The sequence below is a fragment of the Mirounga angustirostris genome, unplaced genomic scaffold, assembly GCF_029215605.1.
Source record: "Mirounga angustirostris isolate CCGP_5_RB_7025 unplaced genomic scaffold, mMirAng1.0.hap1 SCAF_11, whole genome shotgun sequence".
In the NCBI taxonomy this organism is placed as follows: Eukaryota; Metazoa; Chordata; class Mammalia; order Carnivora; family Phocidae; genus Mirounga; species Mirounga angustirostris.
In genome coordinates, this window is record NW_026991719.1 from 76,473,809 (window position 1) to 76,493,546 (window position 19,738).

The 19,738-nt window shown below is 36.4% G+C and overlaps 1 protein-coding gene and 1 pseudogene across 8 annotated transcripts in view; one reads left to right on the plus strand and one right to left on the minus strand.

The window, feature by feature from the left end:
- The window catches only part of DIAPH2 (diaphanous related formin 2), a 961,567-nt gene that overhangs the window by 462,591 nt on the left and 479,238 nt on the right, over positions 1 to 19,738 (plus strand). The window lies entirely within an intron of this gene.
- On the minus strand, positions 1,171 to 14,899 carry LOC123843220 (5'-deoxynucleotidase HDDC2-like; annotated as a pseudogene).

Genomic DNA, 19,738 nt, shown 5'->3' on the forward strand with positions numbered 1-19,738 from the left:
CTGAATGGAAGAATTCAATAGAAAATTTAACATCACACTTGATCTGGCAGAAGAAAGAATGAGTGACCTGAAAGATAGATCATTTGAAATTATGCAGTCCCAGGAGTAAAATCAAACAAAAAGGAAGAGTGAAGAAAGCCTACAGGACTATCAGTGGATTTCTCAAGAGAAGCATGGCAGGCTAGGAGATGGTGGGATGGTATATTCAAAATATTGAAAGGAAGAAACTATCATTCAAAACTGTTACACCTGGTAAAGCCATTTTCCGAAATGAAGAAAAAATAAAGATTTTGTTAAAGCTGAAGGAGTTTATCACCACTGGATCTGAGACTCACAAGAGAATAACTTTAGTTTTCAGGACACAGATTGATTGAGAGTGAAGGGATGTAAGGAAATATTTCAAGCAAATGGTAACCAAATGTCTACACTTAGACAAAATAGAATTAAAATAAAAAAAGAGGAAAAAGGTCAAAACAACGTCAGGATACGATAAAAGGGTGATTTCATGAAGAAGATATAATTATTATAATAACTATAAATAATTATGCACCCAACATTGGGATACCTAAACATATAAATAGTAATAGAACTAAAAGAACTAAAAAAAACCAAAAACCAAAAAAAAAAAAACCCCAGCAATTCAGTAATAGTTGGGGACTTTAATACCCAGTTTCAACAATGGATAGGTTATCCAAACAAAGAGTCAATAAGAAAACAGTAGATTTGAACAACACTATAGACCAAAATTGACATAATACACATATATAGAACATTTCATACTATAGCAGCAGAATACATAATCTTTTCAAGTGCACATGGAATGATCTCCAGGATAGATCATATGGTAGATAACAAAAGTAGTAGCAAATTTAAGAAGATTAAAATCATACCACGCATCTTTTCTTTTTTTTTAAGGTTTTAAAAATGTATTTAGTTTAGAAAAACCTCCCTGCACTGCCCTTAATCTGCATCCATGGCATTTTTGGACCACATCCTGTTCCGTAGCTTCTTTTATCATCCAAATTGTATCGCATTTCTTACTGGAGTCCAGGCAATTGCAAATGAATAGACTCATATCTGTGGAATCAACAAACTAATAGTGGCAAAACAACACCATGAAATGGAAAAATAAAATGTTTGTCACATGAGTATAGGAACACAGAGGCCATATCAGGAGGGTGGCTCACTGGTGGTGGCAACTATGTTAGTGTTTCTTTTTGCCTCAAGTTCAGAAACAAGCTGGACTAACTTAGGGTGACTGAATTTTCCTGCTGTTGAATTATAGAACTTGTACAACCTCCCAGGTTTGTTTTCAAGGCCTTCATACTCAGATATCTGAAGAATCATCTCACTTTGGTCCAGCTGCTTCACATATTTGGCTTATGCACTGAATTGGGTCTCATACTTTTCCCGAAGTTCATAAAGTTCCTTTCTGAGATGCTGTAGGAGGAGCTGGGTTAGCTGCTTCATAGCTTCTGGTCTTTGTTAAGATGCTCACTTTTGGGAACGAGAGCCATAACTGCCATTCTGTACATGTGATCTGATACACTTACCTCTAAACATTTTTGTATATCCAGGCAGTCCATGGGACTCTCTTGAGCTGCCCCACCAGCCTTGGGAACTGCAGCAGGTTCCAGGCCCCGCGGCCTGAACAGGGCTGCAGTGGAGGCCAAAGCCATGCAGCCCCTCATCTGGCAGGTTGGCGCAAGCCACCCCAAGTGTCTTTTCTGACCACACTGGTATGGAACTAGAAGTCAAATATATGGAAATTAAACAGCATACTCCTGAACAACTAATGGATTACAGAAGGCTTTTTAAAAAATGAAATAAAAAAATATTTGTTGAGACAAAACTTATGGGATGGAATTAAAGCACTTCTAACAGGGAATTTAGGTATAAACACATATATCAAGAAAAAGAAAGATCTCAAATAACTGAACTTTACACCTCAGGGTACTAGAAAAAAAAAAAAAAAGAACTAAGCCCAAGGTTAGCAGACAGAAGGAAAAGAGTAGAGCAGAAATAAATGAAATCGAGAATAAGAAAACAATAGAATAGATCAATAAAACTAAGAGTTAGTTCTTTGGAGATAAAATTGACAAGCCTGTAGCTAGACTAACCCAAGGAAAAAAAAAGAGAAGATCCACATAAATAAAATTATAAATGAAATAGAAGACATTACATCTGATGCCAAAGAAATACAAAGAATTATAAGAGACTACTGTGAACAATTATATGCCAACTGATTGCACAGCCTAGAAGAAATGGATAAATTCTGAGTAACATACAACTGAACAAGACTGAATCATGAAGAAATAGGATATATGAACAGACCATGATGACTAAGGAGATTGAAACAGTAATCAAAAACCTCTCAACAAAGAAAAGTCTGGGATCAGATGATTTCACTCATGAATTTTACCAAATGGTTAAAAAAGAATTAACACCAATCCTTCTGAAATGCTTCCAAAAATGGGAAGAGGAAGGAATACTCCCCATCTCATTTTATGACACCAGCATTACCCTGATACCAAAGCCAGATAAGAACACTACAGGAAAAGTATAGGCCAATATACCTGATGAATATGAATGCAAAATTTATCAACAGCTAGCAAATCGAATTCAACAGTTCATTAAGAGGATCATAAACCATGATCAATTGTGATTCAGATCTGTGATGCAAAGATCTGATCACAAAAATGTAATCAAAACATTATGTTCAATATGCATAAATTAGTAAATGGGATACATCATGTTAATAGAATGAAAGATAAAACCCATATCATCATCTCAATAGATGCAGAAAAAACATTTGACAAAATTCAATATCCATTCATGATAAAACCTCTCAACAGTTTGGATATAGAAGGAACATACTTCAACATGTTAAAGGCCATAAGTGATAAGCATACAGCTAATACCATACTGAACGATGAAAGGTGGAAAGCTTTCCCTCCAAGGTCAGGAATAAGGGAAGGATGTCCGTTCTTTCCACTCCTATTCAACCTAGTACTGGTAGTCCTAATCAGAGCAATGAAGTATGAAAATAAATAAAATGCATCCAAATAGGAAAGAGAGAAGTAAAATTGTGTTTGCAGATCACATGATCTTAAATATAGAAAATCATAAAGACTCCATCAAAAAATTGATAGAACTAATAAGCAACTTCAGTAAAGTTGCAGGATACAAAATTAACATACAAAAAGCAGTTGTGTTTCTGTGTAGTAACAACAAAATATCTGAAAAAGAAACAGTCTCAAAATAGCATTAAGAACAGTACAGTACTTAGGCATAAATTTAAGGAGATGAAAAATCTGTAACCTGAAATCTCTAAGATACTGATGACAGAGATCGAAGAAGACACAGGTAAATGGAAAGATATTTCATGTTCATGGATTGGAAGAATTATTTTGTTAAAATGTTCATAATACCCAAAGTGCTCTATAGATAAAATATGATTTCTGTCAAGGTTCCAGTAGAATTTTTTACAGAAATAAAAAAAAAAATCCTAAAATTCACATGAAAACACAGTGGACCACGAATACCCAAAACAATCCCAGGAAAGAACAAAGATGGAGGCATCACACGTCCTGATATCAAACTATGTTACAGAACTATAGTAATCAAAATATTATGGTATGTAGATCAATGGAACAGAATTGAGAGCCCAGAAATAAACCTGTGCATATACAGTCAAATAATACTGGATAAGGTAGCTAAGAATACTGAATGGAGAAAAGGTTAATCCTTTCAATAAATTGTGCTGGGAAAACTGGATAGTCATATGCAAAAGAATGAAACTGGCACCTTATACCATTCACAAAAATTTATTTGAAATGGATTTTTAAAGACTTAAATATAAGTCTTTAAATCATAAAATTCCTAGAAGAAAACAGGGGAAAAGCTCCTTGACATTGATCTTGGAAGTATTTTTTTGATGTGACACTAAAAGCAAAAATAAGAGGGACTACATCAAACTAAGTTTTCTGCACAGCACAGGAAATAGTCAACAGAGTGAAAAGGCAGCCTACAGTATGGGAGAAAATATTTGCAAACCACAAATCTGATAGCGGTTAATATCCAATATATATAAGGAACTCCTACAACTTAAAGAGAAGAAAACCAAATAATTTGACTTAAAGCATCAGCAAAGGACTTGAAAATATTCCAGTGGCCAACAGGTACATGAAAAGATGCTCAGTATTACTAATTATCAGGGAAATACAAATCAAAACTATAATGAGCTATCACCTCACATCTATTGGAATCACTATTATAAAAAAGACAAGAGATAACAAGTGCTGGTGAGGATGTGGAGAAAAGAGAACCATTGTAAACTGTTGGTGGGAATGTAAATTGGTGCAGCCACTCTGGAAAACTGTGTTAATTCATGAAAAAATTAAAATTGAACTACTATATGATTGAGCAATCACACTCCTGGTTATTTCTCTGAAGGAAATGAAATCACTATATTGAAGAGATGTCTGCATACCCATTTTTATTGCAGCATTTTGTTTTTACAATAGCCAAGACATGGAAACAATCTACATGTCTATTGATAAATAAATAGATAAAGAAGTTACACACACACACACACACAGAGGACTATTACTCAGCCATAGGAAAGGAGGAAATCCTTTTATTTATGACAACACAGATGGACCTTGAGAACATTATGTTAAGTGAAATATATCACACAGAGAAAAGGGCAGGGGAGAAAATTTTTAAAAATATATTAGAATATGTAATTGGGGGCGCCTGGGTGGCTCAGTTGGTTAAGCGACTCCCTTCGGCTCAGGTCATGATCCTGGAGTTCCTGGATCGAGTCCCGCATCGGGCTCCCTGCTCGGCAGGGAGTCTGCTTCTCCCTCTGACCCTCCCCCCTCTCATGTGCTCGCTCTCATTCTCTCCCTCTCAAATAAATAAAATAAAAAAAAATCTTTAAAAAAAAAAGAATATGTAATTGGAAGTCAGAATGGAGATTAGGACTGAAAATAGGATTTTTGGAATCATTTGCAAAGAAATGTTTGTTCGAGTATGAGGATCAAAGATAGTGGATAGGGGATATCTACCAAAGTAGATAGTGGAAGAAAAGTGACAAATGGAAGGTTAAAGACCACGTTTCCTTAGAACACACTGGTTGAGGGAATGGATGGTGTTATAGATATCGGAACAAAGTGAGCCACCATGTCAGGGAGAGGGCCAGATACTGTGGTGTGTCACAGTAGCTAGCACAGGGGAGAATTTTAAGGAATGATGAATAAGAGAATGAGATGGGGTAAAAGATACCCCTTTTGATATCCTGAATTTTAGTGATTTACTTAGTTTAAGTAGTAGTTATTTTCTTGTAGTTTTTTCTTAAAATAATCCATACATCATACCAGATTATTGTATTCCTTAAGCAAATGTTCTGTTTATTGTCTTTTGGATGATGTCTCCCTTATTTTTAAGGGACAGAGGCATTTCTTCTGGGTGTGCAGCTATCCACTATCAAATTTTTCTTCATTCTCCACCCACTTCATTTTCTCTTAACTTTCCTCCTTCCCTTTCCTCCTTCCTTTCCACCCTCTCTTCCTCTTACCTCCTTTCTCTCTTCCCTCCTTTCCTTACTTTCTTTCATTTTAAATAAATTCTTTTCTAAATAAAGGGCCCTGATCTTTCTTAATAATATCCCCTCAGTGAAATATGGCTCTAGGGCATCTCCTTCATACCTGGAAATTACAAAAATACCTCCATAGATGTCTTCCTGTAGTGAATGCATGAGAGTATTCCAGCTTGCTTTTTTCCCCTCAGATAATTTCTACTCCTGCTGGCCATGTTACTCTTCTGGAACCCATTCAAGTATCCAGCACTGTACCAAATGTATAGGGTCTACAGGTAGCCACATGATTATGTTTTTCCAATTGTTACTTTATGTCTCAAAACAGATTATATGAATTATGTAACTTTTATTGGGTCCTGACATAATAATTAGAATAAAGCACAGGTCATCTGATACATTGCCCTGATTCCAAGGCAATGCTACTCCTAGGCCGTCAAAGATAGATAGGTATCTATTGATTCTGCAGGGAAAAATGATTCTTCAACTTCCCTCAGTTAACTAATTCTGGAGTATAATTATTCTTATAGTCAGGAAGTTCATGCATGTGTAATAGTAGAGCTCATTTTTGTCTCCTCAATCCATCTTTGTAATCATTGATCTATTTACGTGGCTATCGACCATCTGTATTTTATGCAGCCTGTGAGTCTGCATGTGTTCGTGTATTTTACAAGGGTTGATGACTATAAGTATATCAATTAAGGCTATAATGGCATTAACACTGTAGAGTTTGAAAACATTTTTCTCTTAAATAACAACTTGTATTAACCACATTCATTTCCATAATTTTTTAGAGAAAAATGAAACATTAGCAATAACAGGAACATTCATAAAGCATTTCTTTCCCATTTTTCATCATGGTGGAATAAATGATTACTTTATGGCATGCTATTGTAATCTAAAAATACTTTTATCCATGAGTTGCTGTTCTTTTTCATCTTTTCTTTCTAACTGGTTAGTTGGGTGATTTTTTTTTTTCTCTTCCCTTCCTTCACTGCTTATCTTTGACCCTTGTTTGCTACTTTCAGTCTGTTGATAAAATCATATCTATTCCAAGTAAATGTAATGACTGCTTATTTTCATCCCTTCTATGTCTATTGTTGATTAATACAAGTATTCATTTGTATTGATGTTCATAAGTGATATCAGACTATTTTAAAAAGAGAGAAAAAGTAGCTTTAAACAATTTTTTTATACTAATTGGATTGTAAAAAGCATTTTAAAATGCAACATATTTTAGTTTATTTACACTTTGAACAAAACATAGGTCTTTTTTAAAAAAGATTTTAACGAATATTTCATTTTATTAACGAAATATTGTTCTTATTAATAGTTGAGCAAGATGTGGCCTCAAAGATCGTATTTTCTGCTGCCTTGTAGACTTCAAGCCATGATAGAACTTTATTAAAATTCTGGTTCTTTCATCCTATACATGATGTTTGTGGTAGATCAAGAATTCCCTTGCAGTTGTAGAATGTGGAAAGTGCCATCTTTTTCCTCACACAGATTTCTAGAACCTTGAACTAGGAAATGAGAAGCAAGGTTATACCAAAATCCTTATTCAAACTTGCAGTTATGAAGCTACCTCTAGACAAAAGCAGGTGTCCCTCAGTCCAGGAGAAATGGAGGCAGAGAATCCAGGCTCCAATGCCCTCAATGAAACTAACAGAGATGGAAAAGAATCACATGGTATTTTTGGTTGTTTTTTTTTTGTTTTTTTTGTTTACCAGCTTCCTACTCATTTTTTTGTGTTATATAAATTTGTTTGGAATCCACAGATTGTCAACTAGTCATGTATTTAATGAATTATAACACATTTGTAATTGATTTTTATTTGTAAAACCAGTTCCTCTCAGTTGTATATTCAGGAATTATTCAAGACAGTCTACATACAAGGAATAAATATTTACTTACCGTATGGTTTTTGCAATGTTCTGTTATAATTCTAGGTCTCCTGTGTAAAGCATAAATATGCCTAATCATTAAATCTATTAAAGTCATATGATAGTTGTAGTACAATTTAACATGATATAGCCAACATGTTATGATGTATTTTAACACAGTTATAGCAATAACATAATAGGTATTTTAAATAATCTATAAAAACTAGAGAGTCAGTAAGGAATAGAGAAGGAGGGATTGAACATTTTTTATTAAGCTCAGTGGTAAGCACATAGATTCATTGTCTTGTGTATACATTTCTGTATTTCTTAAATATTACACAATAAATAAGTTTAAAAGTATTTGACAAGCGCTGAAAGCATATGCTTAAGACGAGTTCCTTAACTTTGACACTGTTGATATTTTGGCTCAATAATTCTTTTTTGTGGAGTCCTGTCCTATACATTGTTGGATGTTTAGCAGTATTCCTGGCCTCTACCCACTAGATGCCAGTAGCAACCTCCCCACCACCAGTTAGGAAAAACAAAAATGCCTTTAGACATTAAAAAATGTCCCTGACTAGACAAAATTGTCCCTTTGAGAACCACCATCTTCAAAATTACTTTTATTTCAGAAACATAGTAAAGTTTCAGAATTTAATAAGCTTCCAATTATTTGCTTTGCTTCTATTTTCAATGTTAATTAGAAACTTCATGACAGAGGTTTGGACATTTGGTTAGGCAAAAACAAAATTGATTCCATGTGTTTAAAAAAATCTCTTTCCCAGGAATGTAAAATATTTGTGTTATGTTTAAACTCTGACAGACTGCCTTCTCATTAAATTGCAAATACCCTTATTCAGGCATTGTTTAAAGAATAGGCCATAATTATTTTTAAGTTGTGAATATAGGCAATCATTTTACTGTGTGTTGACTTTATTACTTTATTACTATGAGTTTTCTTTATAACATACTATGTGGGGTTTTTTCTTTTGTTTTATATTAATGCCTTAATAATGAGCAGTTCACTTTATACCATTCTAAAAACCTTATGTTTATTTCTTTTATTTTTTGAATTTGTATTTAAATTCTAGTTAATTAACATGTAGTGTAATATTGATTTCGAGAGTAGAATTTAGTGATTCATCATGTACGTGTAACACCCAGTGCTCAATACAAGTGCCCTCCTTAATACCAATAACACATTTAACCCATCCCCTGCCCACCTCCCCTCCACCAAACCTCAGTTTATTTTCAATAATTAAGAATCTTTTATGGTTTGCTTCACTCTCTTTTTTTCCCTTCCCCTATGTTCATCTATTTTGTTTCTTAAATACTACATATGAGTGAAATCATCTGGTACTTTTCTCTCTCTGACTGACTTGTTTGGCTTAGCATAATACACTATAGCTCTATCCATGTCCTTACAAATGGCAAGATTTCATTTTTTGATGACTCACTAATATTCCATTATACACACACATACACACACACACACCACATCTTCTTTGTTCATTCATCAATCGATGGACATTTGGTCTCTTTCTATAATTTGGCTATTGTTGATAATGGTGCTGTAAACATCAGGTTGCTTGTGCCCCTTCAAATCAGTATTTTTGTATCCTTTGAGTAAATACCTAGTAGTGCAATTACTGGTCATAGGGTAGTTCTATTTTTAACTTTTTGGGGAACCTCCATACTGTTTTCCAGAGTAGCTGCACCAGTTTGCATTCCCACCAACAGTGTAAAAGGGTTCCTTTTTCTCTATATCCTCACCAACATCTCTTGTTTCCTGTGTTGTTTGTTAACTTTAGCCATTCTGACAGATGTGAGGTGGTATCTCATCATGGTTTTGATTTGTATTTCCCTGATGATGAGGGATGTTGAGCATCTTTTCATGTGTGTGTTGACCATCTGGCTGTTTTGGAAAAATGTCTATTCATGTCTTCTGCCCATTTCTTAACTGGATTATTTGTTTTTTGGGTGTTGAGTTTGGTAAGTTCTTTATAGATTTTGGATAATAACCCTTTATCAGATATGTCATTTGCAAATATCTTCTCCCATTCTATAGGTCTGTTTTAGTTTTGTTGATTGTGTCCTTGACTTTGCAGAAGCTTTTTATCTTGATGAAGTCCCAATGGTTCATTTTTGCTTTTGTTTCCCTTTGTTTCCAGAGACAGGTCTGGTAATAAGTTGCTATGGCCGAGGTCAAAGAGGTTTCTGCCTGTGTTCTTCTCTAGAATTTTGATGGATTCCTGTCTCACATTTAGGTCTTTCATCCATTTTGAGTTTATTTTTGTATATGATATAAGAAAATGGTACAGTTTCATTTTTCTGCATGTTGCTGTCCAGTTTTCCTAACACCATTTGGTGAAGAAACTGTCTTTTCTCCATTGGATATTCTTTCCTGCTTTGTCAAAGATGAGGTGACCATATAGTTGTGGGTCCATTTCTGGGTTTTCTCTCCTGTTTCTTTGATCTATGTCTCTGTTCTTGTGCCAGTACCATACTGTCTTGATCATACATCTTTTTAATACAACTGGAAGTCCAGCATTGTGATACCTACAAGCTTTGCTTTTCTTTTTCAGTATTGCTTTGGCTATTCAGGGTGTTTTGTGGTTCTATACAAATTTTAGGGTTGTTTGTCCACCTGTGTGCAAAATGCTGGTGGTATTTTTATAGGGATTTCATTGAGTGTGTAGATTGTTTTGTGTAGTATAGACATTTTAATAATATTTGTTCTTCCAATCCATAAGCTTGGAATGTTTTTCCATTTCTTTGTGACATTTTCAATTTCTTTCATAAGTCTTCTATAGTTTTTGGAGTACAGATCTTTTACCTCTTTGGTTAGAGTTATTCCTATGTATCTTATTGCTTTTGGTACAGTTATAAATGGCATCGATTCCTTGATTTCTCTTTCTGTTTCTTTATTGTTGGTGTATAGAAATGCAACAGATTTCTGTAGGCTGATTTTTGTATCCTGAGACATTACTGAATTTGTGTATCAGTTCTAGCAATTTTTTTTTTTTTGGTGGAATCTTGGGTTTTCTACATAGAGTATGACATCAATTGCAAATAGTGAAAGTTTGAGCTCTTCTTTGTGGATTTGAATGCTTTTTATTTCTTTTTGTTGTGTGATTGCTAAGGCTAGGACTTCCAGTGCTATGTTAAATAACAATGGTGAGGGGCACCTGGGTGGCTCAGTTGGTTGAGCATCTGCCTTTGGCTCAGGTCATGATCTCAGGGTCCTGGGATTGAGCCCCACGTCGGGCTTCCTGCTCAGCCAGGAGTCTGCTTCTCCCTCTCCCTCTGCTGCTTTCCCTGACTTGTGCTCACTTGTTCTCTCTCTCTCTCTCTCAAAATGAATGAATAAAATCTTTAAAAAAAATATTAACAATGGTGAGTAGACATCCCTGTTTTTTTCTTGACCACAAAGGAAAAGCTCTCAGTTTTTCACCACTGAGTATATTAGCTATGGGTCTTTCATATATGGCTCTTATGATGTTGAGGTATGTTATCCATCCCTACTTTTTTTGAAGGTTTTTATTAGGAATGATGGTCTACCTTATCAAATGCTTTTTCTGCATCTATTGAGAGGATCATATGGTTCTTATCCTTTCTTTTATTAATGTGGTGTATCACATTGATTGATTTGCGAATACCGAACCACCCTGCAGCCCAGGAATAAAACCCACTCAATCATGGTGAATAATTCTTTTAATGTACTGTTGGATTCAATTTGCCAGTATCATGTTAAGAATTTTTGCATCCATGTTCATCAGGGATATTGGCCTGTAGTTCTCCTTTCTAGTGGGGTCTTTGATCTTGGAATCAAGGTAATGCTGACTTTGTAGAATGAGTTTGAAAGTTTTCCTTCCATTTTTAATTTTTTGGAAGGGTTTGAGAAGAATAGTTATTAACTCTTCTTTAAATGTCTGGTAGAATTCCCCTGGGAAGCTGTCTGGCCCTGGACTTTTTTGTTCGTTGGGAGAGTTTTGATTACTGATTCAATAACTGGGCCTATTCAAATTTTCCACATCTTTCTGTTTCAGTTTTATTAGTGTGTATGTTTCTATGAATTTGTTCTTTTTTTCCAGATTGCCCAGTTTCTTGGCATATAATTCTTCATAATATTCTCTAATAATTGCGTATATTTCTGTGGTATTGGTTGTGATCTCTTCTCTCTCATTCATTATTTTATTTGAGTCCTTTCTCCTTTTGATAATTTTGGGTAGCAGTTCATCAGTTTTATCGAGTCTTTCAAAGAAGCAGCTATTAGTTTTGTCGATTTGTTCCACTGTTTTTTGTTTGGTTCTATATCATTTATTTCTATAATCTTTATTATTTCCCTTCTTCTGCTGGCTTTAGGCTTCATTTGTGGTTCCTTTTTTTTTTTTAAAGATTTTATTTATTCGAGAGAGAGAGAGAGCATGAGTGTGGGGGAGGGGCAGAGGGAGAGGGAGAAGCACTCTCTCCACTGAGCAGGGAGCCCAAAGTGGGGCTCAATCCCACAGCCCTGAGATCTTGACCTAAGCCGAAGGCAGACACTGAACCAACTGAGCCACCCAGGCTCCCCTTCTGTTACTTTTTTAGCTCCTTTATGTGTAATGTTAGGTTGTGAATTTGAAACATTTTTTTTGAGGTAGACCTGTATTGCTATAATCTTCCCTCTTATAACTGCCTTTGCTTTATCCCAAAGGTTCTGGACTATCATGTTTTCATCTTCATTTGCTTCTGTGCATTTTTAAAATTTCTTCTTTAATCCTAGTGAACCTATTCATTCTTTAGTAGGATGTTCTTTAACCTCCATGTATTTGTGGTCTTTTCCAATTTGTGTGTGTGTGTGTGTGTGTGTGTGTGTATGATTGACTTCAAGTTTTATAACGTTTTGGTCTAAAAATACGCATGGTATGATCTCAGTTTTTTTGTACTTGTTGAGAGCTGATTTGTGACCCAGTATGTGATCTATTCTGCACAGTGTTCCATGTACACTTGAAAAGCATGGGTATTTGTCAACGTCTAGTGCGTTGGGGTCCCTGGGTAAGGGTCTACGAAATCACCAGGACACAGGGGATGCAGAGCAAAGGCAGCACTTGCAACTGCATACTGCCGTTTATTTCTCACGTAGCTATATACTCGCAGTGATCAGATAAACATAACAATGTATACTTAAAGTATCAAGCCAACATCCGTGAAGTGAAATATACATGAAATTCAATAAGAACAAAATACATCCCGTTTATGCTTGCAGAATAAAGAATTCTCTTAGCCATCCTTCCTTTGGAGACAACATGTTCTTTGTCTTTAGAAAGAACACTTCTGTTTAGAAAGATACACTTTAAGCTAGGCAAGAGCCACTTCCTGCTGATCCAGGCATTTAGAACTTGCAACATGAGATAAAGGGAAGAGAACATTTTCTCCTCCTGGCCCAGGCCTGCCTGGCCGTCCTTAACCTCAGTGCAGTCCTCAAATGATCTGGGCCTGCAAGGGGCTTACAAGCCTACATCATCTCAATTCCTTCTTTTTTCTTTTGTTTTAATAAAAGTGCCCTCCAAAGGATGGCCATAGAATTCTGGGGAGGCTTTAGATAGCAAAAATGCAACAGCATAAAGCATAAGATAACAATCAACAATACAAATCCCATTCCTCCAGCAGTGTGCCCCGAACTCTGAATCGGCAGAAGATGATACAGTAAGCAAGGCACACATAGCCAAAAATAAATTTTCAGGCGTACAAGCCTTCCCTGTTCGCTGCAGGATTTTTTGCCCCTCCCCACTAAGCTTTTTAATTTGCCCCCAAGTCGGCAAAGCAGTAGCAAATATCTGCCGACGGCGACGTCGTCCTCCCAAATTCAGATGTGCCATGGCCTGTAACGGAAGTTCATCTTGGTCTGGATTCCCCATCCGTCGCCTGGTGGGATACGGTGCCGTCCGAATTGGTCCTTGACCGGATCCACCGTGCGGGGAGCCAGGAACAGGTCCGTCCATCCTCTGTGGAGACATAAGCATAACCCTTCCCTCTGCAAAGCAATAGCCCCGGTCGCCATTCTGCATCTGCGGTTGGTTTAAACCATATATGTTCATTTAATGGAGGAAGAGCAACCTCTCCCTCTATGAACTGTTTCTCTGCACGGGAGAGGATATCTCCCTGCGGAAGATTCAAGAAATTTAATGCGAACAGAGCTTGTTGCAAAATGGAACGTGCATTTGATTGAGTGAATGCTAAGATATGATCCTTCTTCCTCCTTTTTAATTTTTTAATTTGTAACTTTAAAGTACTATGCGCACGTTCTACAATGGCTTGCCCTTGAGGATTGTATTCAATGCCTGTTTTGTGCATGATACCATATTGTTCACAGAAAGTTTGAAATTTTTTACTGCTATATGCAGGTCCATTATCTGTTTTAATAATAGATGGTAAACCCATCACAGCAAAAGTTTCTAGAAGATGGGTGATAACATGTTGTGCAGTTTCGCCACTTTGTGCTGTGGCCCATATAAATTGAGAATATAAATTGAGAATCTATTACCACATGTACATACATACAAAGTTCAGAAAACCACATCTGCCACTGCAGATATTCAGGCTCCTTTAAAAGAGCCCGACAGAGGACCCTCCAGTCCTCAGGAGAAAAATTGTTATAATGTCGAGCTAGACCATTGACCAGCTCCTTAACATAATGTGATTGTGGTCCATACAAAGACACTGCCTTTTTCAAGCGACCAATATCTTCTATACCTATTCCGTCATAATATGGTGCTTGTGCCACCCCCTGGATTGGGGGAGGCCTGATAACAGGAAAAGCAAAGACAGAATTACCTGCGCCACCCTCATCATCGCTATCCTCTAGCGCATCAAGCTCAGCTAAAGCAGCAGAAAGGAAAGGATTTTTAGAAGAAAGAGCTGGTACAGACGGCAAAGGCGGAGCAGAGGGCTTCCTAGAGGGTTTCTTAGACTCTTCCGCCATAGCCATAACCTGCTGAAAAACCTTCCACACACGCTCCACCTCGGGATCCGATTTTACTTTCGGTTTTGGTTCTTCATTACCACACTCGCTAGGCTCACGGGATGGAGTAAGCTTAAAGGTATCTTTCTCTACTGCCCTTTTCTCATCCGTATCTAAAGGGAGGTCTTGTATGGAAGGAGCCATCTCCTTCTGGAAATCTTCAACTGTGCGGTCATCCTCCATTGCTTTAAGCACTGTAAAAATAATCGACCAAATAGACCAAAACCGTACGGGAATTTTTTCTCCCTGTCTCATTGCCTTCTCGACATTATGTCGAACTCGCCGCCAATTATCCATGTCTAAAGTTCCCTCCTCTGGAAACCAAGGATTCCATTCCCGAACCACCTTCAAGCACAGCTCAATATCATTAGAAGCGACAGTAATACCATAGACAGCAAGTGAATGCTTCAGCATTCGAACATAAGGAGTAGAAGTTTCTTGTCCCATAACCCTGTACTTAATTAAGTTACTCACCCTTCCTGAACATCCTTCAGGGTCCCTGTTCGGGCGCCAATTGTCAACGTCTAGTGCGTTGGGGTCCCTGGGTAAGGGTCTACGAAATCACCAGGACACAGGGGATGCAGAGCAAAGGCAGCACTTGCAACTGCATACTGCCGTTTATTTCTCACGTAGCTATATACTCGCAGTGATCAGATAAACATAACAATGTATACTTAAAGTATCAAGCCAACATCCATGAAGTGAAATATACATGAAATTCAATAAGAACAAAATACATCCTGTTTATGCTTGCAGAATAAAGAATTCTCTTAGCCATCCTTCCTTTGGAGACAACATGTTCTTTGTCTTTAGAAAGAACACTTCTGTTTAGAAAGATACACTTTAAGCTAGGCAAGAGCCACTTCCTGCTGATCCAGGCATTTAGAACTTGCAACATGAGATAAGGGGAAGAGAACATTTTCTCCTCCTGGCCCAGGCCTGCCTGGCCGTCCTTAACCTCAGTGCAGTCCTCAAATGATCTGGGCCTGCAAGGGGCTTACAAGCCTACATCATCTCAGGTATTCTGCTGCTTTAGGATGAAATGTTCTGAATATATCTGTGAAGTCCATCTGGTTCAGTGTATCATTCATAGCCATTCTTTGCTGGTCAACTTCTGCTTATATGATTTATCCAGTGCTCTAAATGGGGTGTTAGAGTCCCCTACTATTTTTGTATTATTATCAGTAAGTTTCTTTACGTTTGTCTTGATTTATGTATTTGGGTGCTCCCAAGTTGGGGGTGTAAATATTTATAATTGTTAGATATTCCTGTTGGATAATCCCCTTTATGATGATATTGTTCCCTTCTTATTACTGTCATTGTTTTAAGATCTAGTTTGTCTAATATAAATATCGCTACTCTGCGTTTCTTTTGACATCCATTAACATAATAGATGGTTCTCCTTTCCCTCACTTTCAATCTGCAGGTGTCTTTAGGTCTCTTGTAAGCAACATATGGATGAGTCTTAATTTTTTTCGTCCATTCTGATACCCTATGTCTTTCTGTTGGAGCATTTACTCTATTTTTATTCAGAATGTTTAATGATAGATATAAATTTAGTGCCATTGTATTATCTGTTAATTTGCTGTTTCTGGAAATTTTTTTTTGTTCCATTCTAGTCTTGTTGCTTTTGGTCTTTGTTTTCCACTCAGAGAGTCTCCTTTAATATTTCTTCCAGGGCTGGTTTAGTGGTCACAAATTCCTTTATTTTGTTTGTCTGTGAAATTCTTTATCTCTCCTTGTATTCTGAATGATAGCCTTGCTGAATAATATATTCTTGGCTGCATATTTTTCCCATTCATCACGTTGAATATATCCTGCCACTCCCATCTGGCCTGCCAAGTTTCTTTGGTGATCTGCTGCTAACCTGATTTGTGTTCCATTGTAGGTTAGGGATTTGTTTTCCCTTCTTGCTTTCAGGATTCTTTCCTTATCTCTGTAATTGGCAAATTTTACTACCATATGTCTTGGTGTTGGCCAGCTTTTGTTGATTTTGATGGGAGTTCTTTGTGCCTCCTGGATTTGGATGTTTCCTTCTTCCCCCAGATTGGGGAAGTTTTTAGCTATAACTTGTTTAAGTAAACCTTCTGCCCTTTTTGCCTCTCTTCTTCTTCTGGGACTCCTATGATATGGACGTTATTATGCTTTCCATAAAGGATCACTGAGTTCCCTAAGCCTTCAGTCACGATCCAATATTTTTCTTTACCTCTTATTTTCACTCTTATTATTTTCCATAATTTTATCTTCTATATTACTTATTTGTTCGTCTACTTCTTCCATACTTGTGGTCATTACATCCAGTTGGTTTTGCATCTCAGTTATAGAATGTTTTATTTTGGCCTGACTAGATTTTAGGTCTTTTATCCCTGCAGTAAGGGTCTCTCTGCTTTCTTCTATGCTTTTCTCAAGCCCAGGTAGTATGCTTATGATGGTAGTTTTAAATTCTGGTTCAGGTGTATTACTTATATCTCTTTTGATTAGCTCCCTGTATGTGACCTCATGTTGTTTGTTCTTTTTGAATGAATTCCTTTGTCCTTGCATTTTGTCTAGGTCTTGTCTTTTGTGTCTTAAGAACACCTGTGCCTGGTCCTATTTCCACTACAACTGAAGCTTTCAACACTCTATGATCAATAGACCTGGTGGGTGCACGGTTTTGTGTTCATTTTCTGGGGAAGGGTTCTGTTGCTGCTCTTGCTCCCAATCACACTTGCCTGTTATAAAAGGCACATGAAGTGTACTAGGGGGTGGGCTGTGGTGTAATCGGGCCCAAGCCTCCATTGTGTGCGCTGTGCTGCTTGTTGAAAGTCTGTTCATGTTGATGGGAGGGGTGAAAAATGGCATTGGCTTGCTCTCTTCCCTGGAAAGGTGAGTTTGCATCCACCACTTTTCAGGAAGCCCTCTTAGAAGCGCAAACAATCTACCCTCTTGTGTCCCAGGCTTCCATCAGATCCCTGCCTCTACCATGTCTGTGTTTGCACTGTCAGCCCACCCATTGGCAGTGCAATGTTCCTGTCTTTTATCCCTGGCATGAGGTTGGGTTTTAGAACTCCAAATTTTAGAGACCCAGTGCAGTGCAGAACTGCCCTGATCCTCTGGGTGAGGTCTTGAGACACTGTGGCTGGTACAGGTTTGTCATAGAAAAGCAGTTGTATGACTGCTCAGGGGCTTGGGTTTTAAGGTAAAGCATAACAAAAAGCTGGCATTCAGGCTAGTTGCCCTCAGCAGGTGTCTTTGATAGGGGATGTCAAACCACATTGATCTTGCTTTTCAGGGATGTGTTGACTATTATTCTCTCTTATTTCAGCCACATAAATTTTATAATCAGTTTGTCAAGTTTAAACAACAGCAAAAATTCAGTCATAATATTTGATTACAATTGCATAAAGTTGTGAAGTTGTGTCTATTGAGATTCTTATATTTGATTCTTCCTGTCTTTGAACATGGCATGTGTATCTATTTATTTACATCATTTTTAACAACTTTGAAAAAAAAATTTTGACACTTCCTAATTTATCTGTTGGTCCATATTTTAGTTATTTTTTTAAATCTAAATTAGACAATATGTTTACTGTTTCATCCATGTTTACTTAAATTTAGTCATATATTTAACTTATGTTTATACCTTCCTTTTTATATGACAGCTTCGTTCTAGGATCATTTTATTTCTTACTGAAACACATTTTTTAGAGTACCTTTAATGAGATTTTGGTCATAGTAAACACTTTAAAGTTTGTTTGATAATATGTTTATTTCATCTTTGAACTTAAAAGATATTTGCAATGGATATATAATTCTAGCTTTCAAATTATTTTCTCTCAGCAGTGTAAACAGATTTTTTCACCAATACCTCGTTTTGATTGTTGTTAAGCAACATTAATTCTTCTGTTTATCCTGATTCATTGGGCTTCCTGAATTTAATGATTGTTATTTTATCCATACTGGAAAATTATTAGCCTTTTTTTTTAGCCATTTTTATTTGAAGTATTATCTTTTATTCTCTCTATTCATAGTTGCCTTTATAATTCTAATTGAACATATTTTAAACATTCTCACTCTGTTTAGGTTTTCTTGTGTTTACATCTCATGGTTTGTCTTTATGTTGTGTACTTTACTGGATATTTTTTAGGCCTGTTGTCCAGTTTACTTATTCTTTTTATGATTTGTGCCTCATCTTCTGTTTTACCTAATCCAATGAATTTCTAATATCAATTATTACATTTCTTATCTCTAGAAATTGTTTTTCCAGTATTATATCTTGTGTCTTTATAAGTCTAATTCTATCGTTTGTTTTTGCTGACTTTACTAATGTTTCTTCACGGCTTTCTATGTTATCTTTATTTTTATTGTGAACTAATGATTACTAAACTTTATCTGTGAGAATACTTTGAAACTGAAGTTTAAAGGTACTTTTTTCTTGGAAATTTGCATGAATTATTGCCAGACGTCTGGGAGCACTACCAAAGACTAATCACTTTAAATTTAAATTTAAATTTAAATTCATTCTCTCTCTCTTTATCTCTCCTTCAGTATGTGTGTGTGTGTGTGTGTGTGTGTGTGTATATATATATATATTTTTTTTTTTTTGACAACTAGGTAGTTAAATTCTGGCCAAAAACCTGCATGGGAGGTGTCTTGTGGTTAGAGATTTATAGGGGGAAGCCCCATACCCTAGATCCCAGAGTCAAGGCGAAAGTAGGCAAGATTTCATACTGTTTTCCTCTGTGGGTGAGCATTGTTTTTTCTTGAAGGTAAGCCTTTCACTGGGGATATTATCTTTTGGGGTCTTATATTTACATAAGAAATTGAATTTAATTTTCCCTCTCATCTTGTAAAAGGTCTAGGCTTTGTGTATGCTCCATCTTAATATTTTAGGCACATTAAAGGTGAAAACTCTAGACCACTTGGTAGATGTTCCTAAGATCGTCTTAGTCTTCAGTATTTGGTTATGTCTCTGGATTAGTGCTTTTTTTTTTTAAAGGTATTTTTAAAGAATTTTATGTGTTCTATAAATTGACAGCCCCTACTCCATTTGACTACCCAGTTGACTAGGATAACCAGTCAGCTAGAAGTAAAAGTATTTTCTAAAGTATCTCAATGATGCTTTTATTGGGAAGTTGGGACAAACCTGTTAGATGCTTCTCATCTGCCACCATGTTTAAGTCAGTGTATTTTACATTCCAAGTATGCCAAGTATTGTTTCTGCTTAGTTAAAAATCATGTTGTCAGCTTGACATGGATACCTGATGTGTCAAA